This window comes from Ochotona curzoniae, unplaced genomic scaffold, assembly GCF_017591425.1.
Source record: "Ochotona curzoniae isolate NIBS_2020 unplaced genomic scaffold, NIBS_Ocur_1.0 contig_43, whole genome shotgun sequence".
Taxonomy (NCBI): Eukaryota; Metazoa; Chordata; class Mammalia; order Lagomorpha; family Ochotonidae; genus Ochotona; species Ochotona curzoniae.
Window position 1 is genome coordinate 6,001,959 of NW_024466218.1, and position 19,199 is coordinate 6,021,157.

At 39.4% G+C, this 19,199-nt stretch overlaps 1 protein-coding gene across 1 annotated transcript in view; it reads left to right on the plus strand.

Moving 5' to 3' along the window:
• Positions 1-19,199, plus strand: part of CHST9 (carbohydrate sulfotransferase 9) — a 216,754-nt gene that overhangs the window by 7,272 nt on the left and 190,283 nt on the right. The gene's annotated exons all lie outside the window — the stretch shown is intronic.

Below are 19,199 nucleotides of genomic sequence, written 5' to 3' on the forward strand. Positions count from 1 at the left end.
CTGTCCACAGAAATCAGGATTCTGGAGCACTGTCTGGTCTCACACATGGGTGGCAGCAGCTGATAGTCCTAGGGCCACAATTCCCGGGTGTCCCAGGAGCATTAGGAGGAAGCTGGTACGGAAGCAGAGCAGCTGGGGCTCAGACTAGCACTATGATGTGGTTTGTCAACATCTCACAGTCAGCAGCTTAGTCCATCACACTGAAGCCTGGTCCCACATATTTGTTTTAAAATATGATGTGTAATATTCATGCATATTATTTGTGAAAGAGTTATATACCTCTTAAATATATATGTATATGTATATATGTATATATATAAAACATAAAACTCTATGCAGATTACCCCTGAGAGTTTCTGGTTTTACCTTCTCAATGTTTTCTACTTTTAAAGTTTAATCTCCACCATGCAGAGCTGGAATAATCCCATGGAAGTGTTGTGGGTCTTAAAAATCCATCTTCTCAACTTCTACACATTTTTTTTTTTTAACTTTGAACCAATTGTCTTAGCAAGTTGCTGATAACACTTTTTCTTATACATCCAAGTACTTTTTGACTTTTCATTTATATCTCTGAATAGATTTTTCTTCTGGTTTCTGCCAGTTTCTCTCTGACTCGTACCGAGTAAACTCTGATAACTTAGCTAAGGATTCAGCATTAGCACCTGAGGTCCATTAGTTAGCTGTTAGTTGGCATTGATACTCTATGAAAGAATCAGAGACCTGTAGTTCCATCTCTGCATAACTGATGGTCAGTAACCCATGCTCTAAAGGACTTGGCCCCAAACATACTTTGCCAAGAAAGTATGTTGTTGTTTTTTTTTGCCCAGTGATGTAAACTTGCTGTAAACCAGTGAGTGTTCAAGCTCTACATGCTATTCTCACTGGCAAAATAGTAATAGCAGGTGGCTACTTTGAACATTTTTCTTTTATAAAAACATGCAAGTATCAGTAGTCCTCCTTGTGTCTCTATGAAAGTGCAAGATGGTAACTAAACCCTATGAAACCACCATATATTTTTTCTCAGATAATTAATTCTAATTTCACAGGCATACTAGTCTCTGTACTTCTCAAGTTTCCAAGGAGACATTACCTTGGTTTTTCTTGTACTTGCTGTTCATTTTTTTCTTCTTTTTCCATTTTCCCAAGCTGGGTATGCTTTCTTTCTTTACATGGTAACATTTTTGGCACACGAAGCTCTGCCTCCAGGCTGAAGTGCCATAATTTTTGTCTCCTGAGCATTTCTGATGGATGCTGTGCTCTCCTCTGGAGAAGGCTGTACATAGTGGTGGGGATGTGGCTGTCAGGGTAATGTGCCTTCTCTGATTTGTATATCTGACTACAACAAACTCACGTCAACGTGAAAGGATATTGTTTGCTGTGAGTCGTATACCCATGGAAATAGAGCTAGTCTTTTGTACAAGGTCACTCATATGAATTACTTCCTCTGATTTTGGTGAACCTGAAACACATTGCTTAATGAAATAAATGTGTGCTTCCATGGCCCACCTCTTGGTAGCACCATGCCCCATGGCCTTTGGCCTGATTGTTCCAATGTCACAGCATTTGTGTTAGCTGGTTTCTTTTTCTGGAACATATTTCCTTGGCTGTCTCCATTTCTCACTTTTCCTAATCTTGTATGATTCCATCTAGATGTCACATTCCCATCACATTCTGTATATGGTGAGTATTCTCTGATTTTTTTTTTCCCCACAAAACTGTTTTATCAGTCTGTAGAGTTTATTTTAGTGGCACTTATCCCATATTCAATCATTTTTTTTTTGCTTACTTCCATTTGATTTATCTTTCCTGTAAGACATTAAGTTTCATGGGGGCAGGAAGTTTATGAGTTGATCACCACTGTGTTTTACTTACAGGTACTGGTTTCTGGAAAAAAGAAAGAAAAGATGTTTTTGTCCTAAAAGTATTGAGAAAGATGTATCTTCTATCTGCTGGTTCACTCCCCAAATAGCTGCAACAGCCAAGGCTTAGCAGATGGAAACCAGGAATTCCATTCAGGTCTTCCATGTGGGGATCTAGAACCCAAGCACTAGAGCCATAATCTACTGCCTCCCAGGTACTTAAGCAGGAAGTTGAGTCACGAGACAAGGCAGGCCTTAGTCCCACACACTTCAACATGAGACGGGGGCATTCCGAGCAGCAGCATAACCCACGGCACCACAGTACATCTTAAAAGGTGATGATATCAATCCTCACTTTGCTTTCTACCTCCACCACTGGCCAAATGCAGTGCTTTTATTGTGCCTCCTATGGATAGTAGCCTATGGCTTGATTGGCCCTATGGACATAGACTTAATTCTTCATTGCAACTTTCCAGTGCTGCCCTGTGCTCTTCTTCCTACCTCAGAGTCAAGGAGTATTGGTATTAAGTTGCTTACAATTCAGAAATTGAACAATATTCAATAACTAAGTGTGCAGCACAGTCATCAGTCCCTTCGTCAGACCAGATAACAAATAGAGATGCTCAAATGATTCAGTTAGGAACAGCAATGCAATGGAAATATATATGCCAGAGCAAGCTACATACACATTCAAGGAGGCTGAGGCATAGCACATTTTATTTATTTGCGAAAAGAAAGATGCTAAAAGGAGCTGTTTCATTGGTCTCAGACAGGAAAAAGGAGCTGGTGTCAGCTCCCTGGTGGAGGGACTGCTGTTGGATAAGTGTTTTGTTAAGAACACCTTGTCTGAATCACTGCCAATTTAAGGAAAGTTAAAAGATATGCATTTTACAGATATGTGTGCCTAAGCGTGAGGCGTGCAAAGCTTGAAGTGTGTGTGGAATGTGCAGGGATTTCTTGTAGGGTTACCAGTAGGTCCTCCAGCAGCTGGACTGTATTTTTCTCAGGCAGACAGACACCCTACTTCCAAAGCATTTCCCATTTGTAATTTTGTCTGAGTCTGACAAAGATTATTTTATCTTAAAATCAGCTACTTTCACAACTTCAACATGGATGTTTACAAATCTGGTGAAATCTTGAGTGCATTTGTTGTTCTAATATACATCAGGCATATGCAAGCAGTAATATCACTGCTTTAGCAAAGCACTTGCTCTATGGCAGGGCTCTATCCCAAGCTTGCATTTCCTCTGTTAATGTTAATACAGATATACATAGGTTTAATCTGTTTAGTTGACTGCTAGATAGTATTTCACTGTATGTGTATGTACAATTATTTAGTAAGTCCAATCTGCAATTAACACGCCTTAAGCTTGTTTCATAATTTTATAAATTATATATTTTTTATACCATATAACATTTTACTAAGGATATCTTTATATTTCACAAGTTTGAGAGTTTTTTTTTTTTATAAAACTGCATTTATGGGCCCAGCGCGGTAGTGCAAGTGGTTAAAGGTCCTCGCCTTGCACGCCCGCGATCCCATATGGGCACCGGTTCTAATCCCGGCGGCCCCTCTTCCCATCCAGCTCCCTGCCTGTGGCCCGGGAAAGCAGTCGAGGACGGCCCAAGGCTTTGGGAACCTGCACCCGCGTGGGAGACCCGGAAGAGGCTCCTGGCTTCGGATCGGCATAGTATTGGCCCGTTGTGCTCACTTGGGGAGTGAATCATCGGACAGAAGATCTTCCTCTCTGTCTCTCCTCTCTGTATATCCGCCTTTCCAATTAAAAAAATAACAAAAATAAATCTTTAAAAACTGCATTTATGTTTTCCAAGATCCATTAGCTTCAAAAGTCAGTAATCAGACATCTTTTCCTCTGCTCCTGAAAATCCATACCAGGACTTCATAGAAGAATGCAAGTTTTCAAAGCTATTTCCAGTGAAGTGTGCACATAAACATCTATGTATGCAGGCTGACTTGCACTCAGAATTAGAGCAGAATAACATAAGGCAGGAATAGCTGTTCTCATGGTGTTCCTTATTGTATTAGTATGCTAACATGTTGTTAACGGTTCATTGAAATCGATTGAAATAATTACCAGGTCATTAATCTGTATTTTGAGTGGAAAGAGAGACTTCACTCATTAAAGAAATCATGGCAATAGTAAAGTTAAGCTCTGTTAACCAATATTGATTGGGTATGTAATATTTGCTAGTCCAAGCTCCCTAATTTTTCTGCTGAAAATAAGCTCTATCAAAAACCAATGAGTCAGTCATCTAGTCCCCACCTCCTCCCTTAATAGACGAATGGATTCAATTCACATTGCCAGCAACAAAATGACACTAAAGCATGACACTAAAGCATTCCTTCCTAGCCTATCTTTTCCCTTAAGATCCAGAAAGGTTCAAGAATCTGAGATGACTGTTTTTATTTCCAACTGGAGAAAGACATCTTCTGATTAAGAATTTTAGCAATCAGGGGCCCAGCACGGTGGCCTAGTGGCTAAAATCCTCATCTTGAATGTACCGGGATCCCATATGGGCACCGGTTCTAATCCTGGTAGCCCCGCTTCTCATCTAGCTCCCTTCTTGTGGCCTGGGAAAGCAGTCGAGGATGGCCCAAAGCCTTGGGAACCTGTACCCACGGTGGGAGACCCGGAAGAGCTCCTGGCTCCTGGCTTTGGATTGGCGCAGCTTTGGCCGTTGCAGTCACTTCAGGAGTGAATCATTAGACGGAAGATATTTCTGTCTCTCCCCCTCTCTCTATATATATATCTGGCTTTCCAATAAAAATAAATAAATCTTAAAAAAAAAAAAAAGAATTTTAGCAATCAGGTGCATCACCAGGAATGAGAACACACCTTTTGTTCTCCAGCTGGAAATCTGTTTAGAGGCCAGCTTTATCTTAGAGCCTCCCAAACTTCCAGTGTTGGAAAGTACAAAACACTATCCCTGAGCTCACTGGGTGGCTTTCTTTTTAAACAGACCTTTCAAGAATAAATGAAGCAAGTAGGAGACTTGATGAGAAGTTCTGTGATATTTAGTTCATCATAGACTAAAGTCTAAAATCTGAAAAGAAAACATGGATCATTTTAAATTAGAGAACTTCATCTAAAAGTGTTTTCCACATGGAGTTGAAAGTTCATTTTCCTGTTCTGAAACTCCAGAGAGATCTAATCACAAATATCCTATTAGTTCTCCATGTTTTGTCACAGTCTCTTATTGCATGAGATAGTCCAGGTTGTAAGTGTCTGATTTCATACTTGCCTCCTTGCCTTCTGGCAGGATCTCTAAGTGTCAGGAATACAGAAGACTCCAATAGAAAGTTCAAGATCAATGGAGAAAAGATTCCAGAAAGTCAGAAGAGCCAACAGCTTATCCTGAATACAAAACTAATGAGAGCTTTCCTGTAGTCACTATCTTTTAGGTCTGTCTGTGAGCTATGCAATGCTGTATGTTTCATTTTGCCAGTTCTCAAGAATTCAACAACTTTTGAGTCTCTAACCAAACCAGATAGCCACGCAGGGATTAATATATAATCCAGATATTATTTAATTAATGATTGTCCTATTAATGCAGCCATAGGTTTCCCGTGATTAAAATAGTTTTATGCACATACCAGTCTCCCCCTCGCTATTCTAGGTGAGAAATGTTGGGGGTAGGGTGTGTACTATTTTGGAGTCACTTACTGATTTTGGAATACTCTTGAAAGGATGCTTTTTTTACATCATGAAGAAGCCAAATAAACTATTTTCATAACATATTACATTCCATGATGTCATTTCCCAAGGTCAATCCTGCTGGTTTTGTATGTGGCAACCTTAGAGTATAATAGAAAATACATACAACACATTGGCACTATTCATTTGATGTGTGCTTGGTGTTGCCTGGCAACTCTGCTTTTCCCATCCAGCTTTTCCTCTCTTGGCTTCCAGACAGACAGTTACTGATATGGTACTTTCTCCTTGCTGCTCCACACTCATATCCTCCCTGTGCCTCTCTGCAGATGGCCTGGCCTCCTCTGCTGTAAGAGAGATGGTTAGCAGCAGAGATGACTCCTGGATACAGACTCATCTGTTTCCATCCTGCTCCTTGCTCTTTGTTCAGCTTCTTCCTCCTGCCCCTCTTCCCTTTTGCACTCCTCTTCTTCTTCATTATTACACCCTTGTCTTAGCTTCTCTTCCTTCTCATCACCCTTCCACTTACTTCCTGTCTTCCAAGAGCATCTAACTCCTCTGTGATTTTTTCCCCACCTTTGATTTATTCTCTTCGGTGTCTTCATCTTTTTCTTAGTTGCTTCTTTGCTTCTACATTAAGGCATAGTTCAGTTTCCTCATCTATAAATAAAACGCACTCTAATATTCAGTTCCTTCAGTCACATATTTCCCAGGGTGCTAATCCATCCCTTTGCTCTTCTTTAGCTCCTTAAAATAACTTGGAGTAATTCCCATCTCCCCTTTATTATTTTCAACTCATTCTCATCTTCCCACCATCTGCCCCCTCTAATCTTTGGTCCAGTAGTCCCCAGAATCCCTCCCCTGACCTCCACCAATCAAATGGCTCTTTTCCCAGTCCACATGGTTCTGAGTTCTGTGCAGCAATAGATACCTCTAACACACCATCTCCGTTGGAATTCATGAACGTGGACCTCAAGTTTTTCTACTGCTCTCTGGATGCATTCTCACTTTCCTGTTCAGAGTTCTCATCCTTGGATATTGAAGTTGCACAGAGTTCTTCCCTTAGCCCTCATGGTCTCTCACTCAATCTGCACTTCTTACATGAGCCCATGCACACACAACTGATCCCTCCATGGTACCATTTTTTTCTGTCTGGGTATCTATGCTTGATTGCCAGGCAGGCCCTATGAGTTCAGAAAACCGATATCATTTTTGTTTAGGACTATTCTTCCAGAATATCCCATTCTTCTTTTGATGCAGTTGACTGAGGAAAAACTGTGTTGTCAGTGATACCTCTACTTTCCACTTTCCTCTTCTGTATTCTCTACTAAGTACTATCCAAACAAAAAAAGTATCTAATCCACTCTGGCATGTATCCTTTCCTCTGCATCTCATTACAAAGCTCTGGTCAATGTCACAATTATCTCTGGGATTGCTGCAGCAGCCCCTAGTAACCTTACCTTGCCTTGTTCCCATTATCCTTACAGAGCCTAATACACTAATCCTGAGTGTCTTGCTAAAAGTCTTCATTATATGCCAGTGGTACTCAGGACAAAACCCAAGTTCCATGATTTCACTGACAAATCCCTTTGTGATACAGACCCCGTCTACGGGATCATCCTGCCTACACTGCTCATTTGGCACTAAGCCTCTGGCTGCACTGAGCTTCTCTTGGCATGTTGAGATGACTGCTAGATCTCTCAAACCTAGGCCTCTGCAGATGCAGATGCTTCCAGAAATTTCTCAAATAGCTGGTACCCCTCCTGTGTGTTCCCTGATCTTCCTACCACCCCTCACGGTGGTATATTTGGAGTGTTTTTGTATGTATTTGTTTATTTACTTGAGAGAGTAAACTGCCACTGACTGATTCACTCCCAAAATACCTGCATGGGCCAGGTTGGAGACAAAAATGCAGTCCCGGTCTCCCATCTGGGTGGCAGGTACCAAAGTAGTTGAGTTATCTCCACTGCCACCTGTGGTCTATGTAAGCAGCAAGCTGGAGTCATGAACCAGAGCTGGATGCCGAACCCAGGATGTCTGATGTGAGGCACCAAATATCTTAACCACTAGGTTGAATGTCCACTACAGTAATGATGTTTGATACTATTCTCACCGCCCTCAACACACTAGCCCATGGGATCTGTGTTAATGGCACTAAGGAGATATTTCACCACTGTGTCTCCTGTGCCTGGCATTTGCTTTCTTTGTCCATGACAGGTAAGATTCCACGAACTCAACGTGAAACTAGGAAGATAAAAAATCTTAAGAAACTGTACAGCCATGTATTTTCAGTCTGGTACAAGAGTGTCAGCGTCCCAAATTTCACACACAAATTCTGGTTTGCATTAGAATCCTTGAGAATCACCATCTTCACCCATGGAGAGAAAAGCACATCTGTCATGATGACATGCCTTCACAAAACTTCTTAGTATTACAATAACAGTGTATTTAAATTGGGTCCAGCTCAGCTCTGACCATTGCAGATACAAAATCTTTCTCTCCTTGTATCTCTCAGCAAAATTTGCCTTTTGGATAAAAAGAAAACCAAATAAATCTTTTTAAAATGCTGTGGGGGCAGAGTTCACATCAGGGATATTGACAACTATTTGCTCAAGAGATGCTGTGTTCATTTGGGCACATCTCAGGGAAAGTACACAATATATCCCATGCCTATGTCATTTTCTTCTTTCAAATGACATTTAACTGTTGTGTTGGTGGCTACTGGCTACATATTTACCAAATAATACTGATAGAGATTTTTACAGATTAATTGTTCAAATCATTGAGAAGACCAGAAGCTGATGTCAAAAATGGTTTAGGTTTGTCCAAGGAAAAGGCAATGCAGAGAAAATTCCATTTTCCCTACATTGTAGCTGTGCCTGTGCTGAGTTCTTGTAGAAAATGCCTAAACATATCCTTAATAAAAACATCACAATGATAATTATAGAATTCCAGAGTGCTTATCAGTTACTGTATAGGCAAAATTACAATTAATGGCTGTTTGCACATGAAAAACAGTAAGACATAAATACTTATATATGTCATGGTTATATGAACAGCTTTCAAATTACTTTTATTGTGAGTCATTAGTTTGGATAAATTAGGCTCAAATAGCTTTGCATTTCTCATAATATGAAATCAACTTAAAAATAATTTTTATCCTGAAACATTCTCATTGGCTTCCACACCCCCATAACATTATAATTAGCTAACAAAGACATAGTTTGTAACACCAAGAAAAATCCTCAATTTGAAAACTGCTCAGATGTGCAAAGCCATAGAACATTTGGTATTGTGAGAAAACAAGAATAGGAGCCAGCTTTCATATACTCAATAAACCAGTGTAGGTTTTACTAAGCCTTCTTTTAGTTTTGCTCAGGAGAGAGACAAATCCATAAAGCAGTCAATATGCTTATTATCACACTGCCAAAACTACACTGGAAACAATAAAGTTGCCTTGAAATTTTGGACTCAGAACTTTATGATTGACATTAAAGGTCAAAGTCTGCTTTGAGATCCGTCCCAGAAGCAGTTCAATAATCAACAGAAATCACAAGTCTATTCGCTACACCAAGCACTGAAAATTAGATAGAGACCTTTGCTTGGTTTTGTATATAAGATATACCCAGTAATTTAAACCTAGAGGAAAACATAATTACAATCTGAAATCCCAGAGCCAAAAAACAAAATGCTATTGCTTTTAGATGAGATAAGGAAGAGTTCTGAGCAATCCAGAATTATTGAGGAAATGGTGATAAACTTACATGGAAAACTAATGGTATTGGGAAATTTAACATATTCAAATTCTGTTTCTTATTCTCCTGAAGTGTTTTGCATCGTTTAGATGGAGCTTGTAATGATAAGTGTGCTCTTCAAAAATTCCAAACTCTATTTCTACTGTGGCACTACCCATTACAATTTAGATAACATAAATCTGCTTTTAATTTATAGCAACAGGTAGGCAACCTTGTTCCTCTGCCTCTTGTATTTAAATTTTATGCTCTCCGTTTACAATTGGCAAGAGTCAGGTTATCCTTGATTTCTGCCAAGATGCCAAGTTAACTTGGCTGATGTTGAATTTCAGAAAGCAAAGAGCCGTCTTCCCTGAAGCAATTTCTTATTAAGAAGAAAATGAGATCTCGGGTGTATTTTTAGCATCTGGAATTCTTCAGTATTCATTTATTCAGTTTTGACTTTAGGGATCCTCTGGGTGGTTACATTTTTTTGTGCGTACAGTGAGTAGCACTGTTACGTGAATCATATTAGCTTCAAAAATTGTGCAGCCTTTTCTTATAGTCAGCCACCTTGCAAGCTTCACATAACTTCATAAAAGCAGACATCTTTCTGCTTTTGTGTTCTCTGAGTGTTCATTAGAGTCATTGATGGCCAAGGACTGCTGAGAGGAGAAAGAATCCCTGAGAGAGGGGGTTTGTAAAAACATGATAGTGCAGTATTTCATCTTCTTGGCCCTCTCTGAAATGAGATCCAGTCTTTTCACTGGTGGTGATAGTTTGCGGAGTAATCTCATGCCCAGTGTATAACCATCTGCCAGGACCCTAGCAGGCCGCTTTTTGATTTCTATACATAAAAATGGTCTCTCTTATTGCCACAGTGTTTACACCTGTTTGGAGCAAACTGCTCACCAGCAATTCTGGGAACTAATGAGGTGTCCTGGGAAAATGAGTAAGTCTTCTCATACTTTTGACATTCCTTCCCTGTGCCTATCAGCCTTCCCCAGCCTTCTCCCCTCTTTCACTCTGCTCCCAGAAAATGTACCTGTGGCATAATGATCTATGTTTATGGTACTAGCAGCTGTTTATTTATACTAGTGAAGATTTCTATTTTTTAACCTATATAGTTTCAAAAGATTCATTGAGCTCCAACTTATAAGATGTCCTTTTACCAGGATGGTATTGCATTGAAGAAAGTAATATAATCAGGCTTTTAGGGACTACTTACTAAGCACTGTCTCTGATGAGATAGGGACTTCACAAGACCCAAAATATCACTTGCAGAGGAGGTACCAGAGGGGTGGAAAAGGGGGTGATCTTTTGTCAACTATCACAAAGCGACATGGCCAACACCTGTAGAAAAAAGGACAGGTTAGCAAGAGAAAACCATAACTGACTGTGAAGATGAGTCACGCAAGATCTAAAAGGCAAAGAAGTTTCCAGTTCTTGAAGCTTCAGCACCCTTACTTGTAAGGAACAGTTAAGTGGGGCAGGGAGTAAAGAGAAAGTGAGAGGTCAAACTTTCTTCTGAAGAGGAAGTATATCCCAAATCATCCGTCAGAACTACTCTCAGAAAAAAAAAAAAAAAGATGAAAAGCTTGTCTAGGTATGGCAGCAAGTTTTATTCTCTGCTTTTTGCTAGTATTTCTCTCTCCTGATTATTTGATGAGATTCCCAAGGAGGGATTTTATGATACCTGTGGTTCTTTTAGAAATGTCCCTTGCTGGATAAGGGAATCTCTGAGAGAGCACCTTCTTGAACTTGGAGGAGAGATACGGAAAAGTCTGAGTTCGAGGGGCCTTGATTTCCAAATCTGTTGTGTCAGTTCTGTGCGCCAAAGAGCCACTTGTGGGATGCTGTTTTTCCAATGGGGTTTATGGAGTTCAAGCAATTGATGAAGTTTCAGCTCAGATCTATCTCAAGGAGGGTGGGGGCTGAGTTCCCGAACCCATTTTAGTGTTGTTTTCCCAGAACCAGATGCATAAATGGAATAGGCAAAATCAGCAACCGAAGGAATTCTTCTGAGGAAATGACTATGTAAGAAGTTGGCGAGCTGTGTGTGCTGTTTCCTAATAGATGTACAAGAGAGAGACAGATCCTTGCATGGTGCTTAGGGAAACTCCCTTGATAGCTGTGTTGTTTGGGTCATCCTGAACCAAGCTAATAAACTCCTCTACGCGTGTCTTATGACCCAAAGCATTAACAGGTTATAATGGAATTGTGCAAGTGACCTACCAGCTTGAGAATTCTAATCTTTTCATTCACTTTCAATGACCTCCTTTCAGCATTTTTTTCTTACAGCAGTCAAACTGGAGATATATTGGGTTCATATCTAGTCTTTATCTGTAGCCAAATAAAGATGACCTTGACACTCCTGCACATTTTCTGTAACAGATTGTACCATAGAAGCTGAGGCTTGCCTACACTCTCACTTCCGTGTGCATCCAATTTGCCTTTTTCCCCTTCACTTTCTTTCAGCACCACCTCTTCATTTTGGAGTTCTTGCTAGTTTGATGTGAAAAATGTGTATTGCCAACTCTGTTGGATAATTACATCAAGGGCAGGGGGGTGGGGATGATCTAAATTTCAAATGCAGAGTAATTACCCAAGTCCTAACGGAAACTAGCATAACATAATTACTTTTTCTCTGTTGACTTTTGTTATTATTGGTGTTCTGCGTATACAAGGCTGATTTTTCATTAACTTTTAATGTTGCTTGTAACCCTGTTCCAGTTTATATTCACTGTAGCTTTGAATAGAGTTTGCTTCACAATAATGCAGTATGGTAAAGCTTTGATATAAAATTGAAGTTTTTACTTCAATTGTGAGAGCAGTGTTTTTATTGAGGTCATTTCATTTAGTGGCAAGACCATTAGGACCTCTAGGATCATATCTGGATAATACCAAATTTTTTCAGCAGTTCAGGTAGTAAATTAAATTATTTATTACCAATTATCTATTTTCTCTTATTTTTAATATGTTGACAGGTTTGCTTTTACATAATTATAATGTAAAAGGTGCCTTAGCAGTAAAAATACTGTCCCCATCTCTTGTCTCCAATCCTGCTGAAGGGTAATAGCTCCAGCTTCTTTCGTTGAGATCCAAACACAGCTTCATGCACCCTGCACAGGCTGTTTTGGCCAGGAATTTGTCAGGGAAATAGTACTCAAGTGTGTTGTATAGAACTTTGGATTTCAAGTGGCAGAAATTCAGTTCCAAATAGAATAAACCAGTAGATAATTAGGCAGATACAAAGAAATACACATAGCTACTTTTCATTAAGACACATGCTCAGCCTCTGAGAAGTCTACAACTCCTGAATTCTAATGATGTCATCCTCAAAAATCTCTCAATGTCTAGTTTCTTGTTATTCTTTGCTTTCTTCTATATGTGTTATCTTCAGAGGTTCCTAGATTTGACAATAAAGTTACCATGGGCATTCCACCCTTCAACATTTTTATTGACCCAATTTCCCAAGAATGGACCCTCTCGCCACTGCTGCCCATTTCAAGCACAGATAATAACTCTTACATTATCCTGCCAGGTCTACTGCTAACCTATGCACCATTACTGTACCTCACAAATATTCTGATTGGCCAATCTGAGTTACAGTCTTCTTTGCAGGGAAAAATGATGTAGTTATTGCCAGGCTAATGTCAGTCCAAGCTGTCTCAGAAAGAGAAAGCAGTCATTTGGTGCAGCAGTTAAGATGTTGTATCAGAGTCCCTGGGTTGGAGTTCCCTCTCCACTTGTAATCCAGCTTCCTGCTAGTGTATAAGCTAGATGTTACCAAGTGATAGCTAAAGTGGTTGTATTCATGTCTCCCAATCCCTATGGCTTTAGCTTGACAAGCCTTCACTTTTACATTTTGGGAGTGCAACAACAGCTAAATCTGTAATTGTCTGCCTTGAAAATAAATAAAATTAATTAAATAATGTTTTAAACAGACATAAAGGCTAATTTTACCATTCTAGCTAGGGCTGGGGATTTGGGTTAACCATTAACATAGGACTTCCATGCTGGAGTTCCTTGATTTCCTTCTGTACTATCACACTTTCAATGTTTCCTAACTCCCACTTCTTATTACTGGATACCCTAGAATGAATCCTGGATGCCTCCAGATATTCTAAAGCCCTGAATAAAATTGAAAATTTGTTACACATCTGATTCTAAGCATCCTAGATAAAGGATACCCATCCCTGCATTGCTCTACCATACCACACTGTAAATTAGGGATAGTATCTATTGAGACAAACTCAGCATGAGTTTGGACATATTAAATGGTTGGTTATTCTGTGTTGAACGAATGAAAAGATAAATTCCATTAAGAAAGAATTGATATTCAGAATAATGCTGGAGTCCACCTCCAAGATGGTATTTGCATTATTCCAAAGTGAAAACAATGCAAGAAAATCTAAGAGAAACATAGAAAAGGTCTCTGAGAGCAAGTAGTAAAGAATCTGATAAAAAGACAATTATCACCTGCAATCAGTATAGCTCCAGACAAGCAGAGCTTTAAGCTGTGAGCTAACCAGGCAAGTGTGGAGAGGGCCAAGTAATCAGGACCTTTGCTGGAGAAACAAGAGCTAATTATAGCGAAGCAGAGACAGTGTTCTTGGCAGCATTTTGCTGTTGTTTCCTTTTTCATAAAATGTTTCAACTAAAAGGATTTTCCGTATCTGCTGTTCAATAACCCCAAAAGGAGACCCCATATTCCAGTTGCTCGGACGTGGAACTAATTAAGCTATGCTTAGATTTTCCCAATGTTCAGTGAATGTTCCCTCTCCCCCTGTGCTGTGAATGATTGACTCAAGAGCAACACTGGAAGCTCTTGCTTCCAATCATATCAACCTCAAGAGATCATGGGTGTGCATTATTAATTAACATGTAAAGATAAATGCAGTTACTTTACATCGTCAATCATTGAAAAATACCAGGTCAAAGGGGAAATAAAATTATGTCAAGTGATTTTTTTTTCCCCTAAAAGCAATTCTAATGTGCCCAGGAGTCTATGACTTGTGGAAATGTTAAAAGATTTGACTGCTGAAAGATGTAGTTTGTGGCTCACACACACACAAAAAGAACACAATGAAATCAAAGTTAATACATGTCAAATTCAATGTAGCAAAATATAATTGTTAATCAACTTTCTTAAGTACTTAATAGAAAAACTCAGTGCGTTCTTTGATCAGCGGAATATAGAAATCAAAAGCTGGGAATCTGTTACAGAGTGGTTTTATTTATAAAGTGACCAGGTGAACATGGAAAGACGAGGGAAGGGGGAAGCATCTGCTGGGAGAAAGCCTGGAGGTGGGGTGCCACTTGGAAGGAGAGAGAGAGACACCAAAGATTTTTGAAGGGTCTTGGGATTTTAAACATTGTCTGACTCCTCCTTGTCTGGGGAATTTGAGGGGAAGACATTTCCCAGTGGTGATCTCTCAACCGCTTGGGAAATGGCAGTGCAATTCTTGTGCCACCCACTTGAAGGTTTGGCCAGGATTTCAGCAGGCTTGGATGGTCTCAGAAATCACTAATATTTTCACTACATGTGAAAATGTGCCAGGAGACGTTAAAAAAAATGTGTTTATTTAAAAGGTAGCTTGATAGAGAGATTGATTCTGTCTGCTGATTTACTCCCCTAATGGCAACAGCAGTCCAGGTTAACTGAGCTAGGCTACAGCAAAGAACCAGGAACTCTATCCAGTAAGTAGCATGGGCTCAATACTTGGACCATTATCTACTGCTCTTACATGCCGGAGTCCAGCTCCAGCTGAGTTCGGAACTCGCGAAGGGTGCGTGGATGAGGCGCAAAGAGGAAAGAAAGAGACGGACCACTAGGACTTCATGATCATAATGGACAATGCAGGAAAGCTGTCCGCTTTATTTATACAAAATCAGTCAAATTCTGGCTCAGACTTTTTACGTCATGAACAAATGGATATTTCTAAGGATAATTCTGCCATTAGTTTTACTTAGAAACAATAGAAATTCCTGCTAGGATTCTTATCCTATAACTCAATCTTGTATCACAAAGAAAAGGAGAACTTAAAGGTCAAGGAAAGAATGAAAGCCTAAATACAGGTCCCTTGATTAGCATAGGTTCAATGGAGACAGTTAAGATAATAGAAATGACAAAAGGGCCCCATTCGCAAAACATTGACCTCCAAGCTCAGGCTGAGCAAAAGGTTAACCTCGCAGTAGCAAATGTCAGGATGGATTAGAATTCTTCCACAGGGCAGTCCAATGTCCATGCAAAAGAAGGTGGAGTTGCATTCAGGTGGTTGTAGAGACATCCGCCGGGTGGACCCTGCCGAACAGCGGGAAATTCCTTGCGGCCCTGCCTGCAATGGAACACTCTTCACCCCTTTATGTCCCCCACATCTACTGCACGGACCCCAGCACTTACAGGTGCAATAGCAGGACAAAGAAGTGAAAGCTGAGCAATTGGACCTCAAGTTGGCATTCTGGTTTTGGGTGCCATTAGTGCAAGTAGCATTTTAACCCACTGTGTCAAATGCCAGTGTCATTAGAGATATTTTTTATATGAATACAGAAAAGCCATGGAGGAAGAAAAGAACAAGAGGATCAGTGCCTGATCTGACCAGAAACCTTTGACCAAGGCCTCTGGCTCTGTTGTAGGAAGTGAGGGAAGCTGCGCGAGCCACCCAATGACCTAGATGACACTTGAAGGTTGTGGCAACTGGGGACTGGCCTGCATGGTTACAGAGGGTTAGCAGGTGTGGGAGGCATTCCCCAGAGCCCAAAGACACACCTAAGACTTGTTGGTATTATTTTAAATTTACTGAAGATCTCATTTAATACATTTTATTATATACCTATAAATCTGGATTTCAGTCCATCTGGATTCAGAACCCAGGTCAGTCTGTAGATTTCTACCTACGTGGTGTTGAGCACTTAGAGCCTCTGTTTTCTCTTCCATGGGCTGTTAATATTTATTTTCAAAGCTATGATGTAAATTTGTTAGGTAAATGCAAAGAAAACCTTGAGAAGTGGGATTTCAATATTACTAATCATTTAATAAACTCCAGAAAGTGAAAAGACAGATCAGATTAGCAAAAGACATATTTTTACAGATTAATTGATTTGTTTGAAAGGGAGAAGGAAATGTTTTTCATATGAGGATTTACTCCTCACAATAGCAGCAACAGTATGGTCTGGACCAGGCCAGAATCAGAAGCCAAGAATTCCATCCTTATTTCCCAAGTGGGTGGCAGATGCCCAAGTGCTTTAAAGATCTTCTGATGTCTTCTCAGGCACAGCGGGAAGTTAGATCAGAAGCAGACTAGCTGTGGATCAAACCAGTTCTCTAATATGATAATGGCATCACAAGCCATGGTCTAACCCACTCTGCCGCAACACTAGGGCTGCAAGTCACCCTGGATAAAGGATGTGCACCTTGATACCGGCACCATGGCATAAAAGGCTAAGCCTCCGCCTTCTACACTAACTTCACATGGGCCGTGGTTCAAGTCCCAGCTACTTCACTTGTGATCCAGCTCCCTATTGTGGCCTGGGTAGGCAGTAGAGGATGGCTTGCTCAGGCGCCTTCCCCTGCATCCACTTCAGAAACCCAGAAGAAGTTCCTGTTTCTTAGCTTCAGGTTGGCAAGGCTCCAGGTGTTGCAACTGCTTGGGAGTGAACCAGATGATGGAATCTCTCTCTCTCTTCCTGTTCTCTCTTTTTCTTTCTCTTCCTGTTTTCTCCCTTAATTTCTGAAAAAAATACAAATTTAATCACCAATAATATATCATTTCATACTCCTAGGGATGACTAAGATAAAATGGGTTGATGGATAAAATGGATAAGAAAAGTAGCAAGTAGTGACAGACATATGGGAAAATTATACATCCTATAAATTATCAGCATCGTTGTAAAGTGGTTTGGTCATTTTGAAAAACAGTATAATGGTTCTTCAAAAATTACACATGGCTCAGCTTTGGCTGTTGCAGCAATTTGGAAGATCTTTCTCTAAGTGTCTCCTCTCTGTAAATCTGCTTTTCCAATAAAAATAAATAAATCTTTTTACAAAATTCTATACAGAGTCTTTACATTCTTAGGTATATATTTAAGAGAAGTGAAAATGTATGTCCACAAGAAGCTTGTACTTGGATATTAACACCAGAACTTAATGTTCAGAATTTCCATACATTTAAAACATACTGATAAACGAATAAATAAAGTATGATAGTCCAGAATAATACAGAATTTGGCATTCTATGAGTGATACTCAGCCCTCAAAAGCGATTGATTACTGATTTTTATATGACTCTTAGCTCTTTCTAAAAAACCATAAACTTAGACTCCTTGAGTTTTGTGTGGCACTGAGAATAAAATGACAGGAAGTTATTTCACTGAAATGAGTTATTTAAAGTGCTTTAATTACTAAGGGTATAATAGGCTAAGTGATCATCCTGCTTGGTGCCATCAGCTAATTTTTAAAATGAGGTAGTCAGCTAATTTTCAAAAGAAGGTAAGGTATGATCGTAGGGATGCATGTAATAATGAAAGAAAATAGGTTATCAGCTTGAAAATGAATCATTATTGTGGTCCATGCATTTCATTTATTTATTTTTGCTACTTAACTGAATTAGTGACACAATGTAATTGTTTTTATTTTAAGAGTCATTTGTGGTTTTATATTAGGAAGTATATTAACATTCCCCAGGGCAACAGGAACACTAGAAAATAAATATATGCATATATGTTTAAAACATAGACATATATATTTATGTACATGTATATATAATTCAAAAACTCCATGGAAAATTGACTGAAAATAAGTGTTTATTTTGGTGAGGAAGTTTTGAAATACATACACATGAGAGTCCAAATATGCATGAATAAGAAAATTCTTACACCAAGCTAAATATATCTTTTAATTCCACTTTTGACAAATTGCTTTGTAAGATTTGTTTTATTAGTTTACAGAGGAGCTATAAAGAAGAGAGAGAGAGAGAGAGAGAGATCTCTCTTCCTTCCACTGATTCATTCTTTCAAATAGCCACAACAGCTGGTGCTGGCTAGGATTCATTCAGGAACTGGAATACATGTGTTTACACACATGTACACATACTATATGCATATGTATGTGCATACATAAATGAATACTTGTGTATGGGTATACACATATGCACATCCTGATTTTATAACTTACAACAATCTGGCAAATCCTGAAACTTCTCAGTCTCCATAATCCAGTGAATCAGTATCTTATTTTAGATCAATAGAGCCTTTTCTCTGTCAGGGGTCGTTCAGGTATTTATGACATCATTCAGGGGCCACACAAAATTATCAACCTGAAAGATACCCTTAGGCAGATTTATTGTCCTGCCTGTCATTGCTCTGGCAGATCAGACCGAATGATTTTGCAGGCCTTACACAGCCAGTGGGCCACAAATTCTGCAGCTCTGAAAGTCCCGTTTTGAATGAGTGCATGAAGAAACATTGTTTCAGAGTATTAGCTGTAGGCAAAGAAAGCCCATCACCTATTACCTTTGTGGTAGTGCTCCAGGAAGGCCTCGGTGTAATACAAGATATGAGAGCCAGGGAGCTGCCTGCGGTATAGGTTCTAGTCCAGGTCAGAAGAACTGAGAACCAGAAATTGAGCATGTGAGATAAAACCTTGAGAGCAAAAGCGACCTTCCTCACCTTATTGTTCTATTCCATCTGAAACAACTTGAATGATGTGGACCCATATTGAGGAAAATCATCTGTTTTACCTAATCCATCAATGTAAATAGCAAATCCTTTCTAGAAAGCTTTTCCTACATATCTGTAAATAATGTTGTATTGGTTAATTTGCCTTACTACAAAAAAAGTGGCTAGATCTATAAATAGAAAATACTGAGTTTTTGTTTTTGTTTTTTAGTCTTTATAATCTTTTCCATTTATGATTATTATTATGTTATTATACA